We start from the raw sequence: 2,800 nt of genomic DNA, 5'->3' as shown, positions 1-2,800 counted from the left end.
TGTGCGCGTGTGTGTTAGGGAGGTATTTGTGAATTTCCTGCATTGTGCAGGGGGGTTCGACTAGATGACCCTGGAGTTCCCGTCAAAATCTATGATTCTAAGGCAGCAGAGTCACAGAGATGCCTTTTCCCGGTTGGAACAGAAGAACAAGGCTTTTACAGCCCTAAAACAAAAAAGAGCTGAAAAGCCACAGAATGACAGGTTTATGAGAATGAAAAAGACAACAAAACAAAACCAGAGTAAAAGAAAAGCAACCAGTAGAACAAGAAATAGTCTGTTTTTCGCAACAAAAAATCAGGGGAAAGCGCGCACGCAGTCCCCCACTACCACAAATTATGCAGTCGAGTTTCCCGCATTTGGGGAAATCGCAGGGGTCAGCACACCCGAAGTGCAATGGATGAGCCTCACCCTGGGAAAACCTCCTTCATGATCAAGGTGTCTCCCCTGCCAGGTAAGTATGCTTTCCTTCACCCGCACACCGACAGCCAACGCCTCCCACTGCTTTACAGGGCACAGCGACCCACCGGCCGACGCTTCCTCGGCACCCGCCGCGCCTCAGCTTCGCGGGACGCACAACGGCACCAAAGAGCCGGCGACCTGGGGCGATGCGAGCCCCTAAATCTCGGACGCTGGCGGTGCGCCCCCGCTCCCCCACAATGCCTTGCCGTAGCTGATCTGCATAGAACCGGCCCGTCTGGCTCCGCCTCCTCCCTCTAGGTTGGCGCGGGCGGGGCGCCGGGGATTTCTCTCTGGCTTCCAAGTGGAGCTGCAGAGAGCAGGGTCGTGAGGGTATAGGAGTCCTAGGCTGCGACAGTGGTTACATTTACGACTGTAGAGTTTTTCGTTTTCAGCCTAGGCAAGCTGACAGTACTGTAAACGTTTGTTTGTAGTATAGACAATTAACCCGTAGCGATTATCTTAATCTACATTTGTATTAATATCCTTTTTTTTATTATTGTAGTAGCTTCCACGTGGAGCCGTGGGGTGGCATTACAACCAAAGACTGAGGAAGGGCCGTCGCCAGTGTTCGAACACTTTTGTTGGATTGAGAAACAGGACCCGTAGGTTGCTGTGCGAAGAGAAATGCTTCCAAGCGTTTAAAAAGAGGAAGAGAGAGAAACTGCTATAGGAGTTTGAAAGCAAAAGAATGCAAACATGGGTGGTGGTTGCTTTAATTTGGAAAGTTACAGAAGAATTTTTCAAATAATATGCTAAAATCTGGACATTATCTGAAGCATGTTATATGGATCGTTTTAGTATCTGGATGGGAAACCAAATCAGTTGTACGCTGCCTTGAGGTGGAAAGAAGAAAGGTTGCGTTTTTACATAACGAATTCTAATATGTTCACAAAAGAACCGAAACCCTTTGGAAACCGTTCAGATTTATTTATATTTAATGCTTGTATTTTCCAGAGACGGCACTAGGTGGCGCTACGGTACTTTAAAAACTTGATAAGGAAAACCTCTCGCCCGCCGCCCTTCAGTAAACAGTTGATCCCCAACAAGTTGACGTGGATGCGTTTAGACCAATTCCCACTACACTTATAATCCTGGTTTAACCCTGTCCCCAAACTAACATTCTACACCAAAATCATAGTCATAGAGTTGGTTTCTCTAATTCTAGTGTAGAATGTCAGAAATAGAGTTAAACCAGAATTAAAGGTCTAGTGCGAAGCTGTATGTTTACGACTGCACTGATAGACTCCGAGAAAAATAGACGAGATTTCATTCATCTACATTTCAGTTTTCATTATGCGTTCGTCCGTTTCGGGTTTAAGTATGTAAAGGCACATTTTGGGGCAGAACTTGTTAAACACAGATGCCATAGTAATTATGAATGTTAACAAGGTGGTTTGAGAAAGAACATGGAGGAAGTGGTACTCAGGTTTATACTCAGTTAAAATAAGGGAATGGATTATGAATGGAAGATGCACGTGTGTCATTGTTAATATTGGCACATTCTGTTCCTGCCTCCACCTGAATTTCATTCAAAATGTTATGGAAGGGAAGGGAGGCATTCCTACTTCTTGCTATACAAAGTGTGTTTCTGTTGGTCGGTGTGTTAAGCGCAGGACTCAAACATATTTAACTGGCTCGCAATTTTGCAAACTCCATGTTTCCACCTTTCCATTGTCCGTTGCATTTAATTTACTGTCATATGACACCTGAAAACATTCCATGAATGCATTTTTAAAAGAAGAAGAGATCTTATCTCACTTTCAAACAGTCTCCGTAAAATTCAAACTGCTGGGCAATGGGGGAATAAATTGGAGGGGGCAGCTGTGTTGGAGCTTAAAAGAAGATACCTGCGGAGAGTATGTCAGTGATGGAGGATGAGCGCCAATATGCCCCATCCAAGCCTCTCCTGAGCAGCAGTGCTCCTTCTTTGTTAGTAGACAAGCAGCCCGGACTGTAGTGGAGCACTTGGGGGCCTCTTAGCTGAGGATGACCCGTTCCCAATTCAAAGCAGGCAGTCCAATTGGGATTGGGAAGACGTGGGTCTGGTGGACCCAGCCAGATGGACAGAATTTTTTTTTGGGGGGGGGGGGTTCTGCTGGAGGCATCGCTATTAAGGAGGGTGGAGGAAGTCTAGGGAGAAAGGCACAGTTCGGGAAAGACAAAAACCGACCCAAGCTCAGTTCCCTCACCCAGTGCAGCAGGGCTTTTTTTTTTCTGGAAAAAAGAGCTCCAGAATTCTGGAGAGGGAAATGAAGAAGAAACGCATGGGTGCCCCCCATTTAAACATTTGTTGAGAATTTTGTTTCCATAAACAGATTCTAGAACTCTGTTCCACCACGTT

The 2,800-nt window shown here is 45.9% G+C and overlaps 1 non-coding gene across 1 annotated transcript; it reads right to left on the bottom strand.

The window, feature by feature from the left end:
- Positions 1-295: 295 nt before the first annotated feature.
- On the bottom strand, positions 296-459 carry LOC132590318 (U1 spliceosomal RNA). The gene has a single exon (XR_009556667.1). It is a non-coding gene; the product is annotated as a U1 spliceosomal RNA (small nuclear RNA).
- Between the last annotated feature and the right edge of the window lie 2,341 nt (positions 460-2,800).

Source organism: Heteronotia binoei, chromosome 21 (genome assembly GCF_032191835.1).
Source record: "Heteronotia binoei isolate CCM8104 ecotype False Entrance Well chromosome 21, APGP_CSIRO_Hbin_v1, whole genome shotgun sequence".
NCBI lineage: Eukaryota > Metazoa > Chordata > Lepidosauria > Squamata > Gekkonidae > Heteronotia > Heteronotia binoei.
The sequence above is the reverse complement of the archived record's forward strand: the minus strand, read 5'-3'. Positions and strand labels throughout refer to the sequence as shown.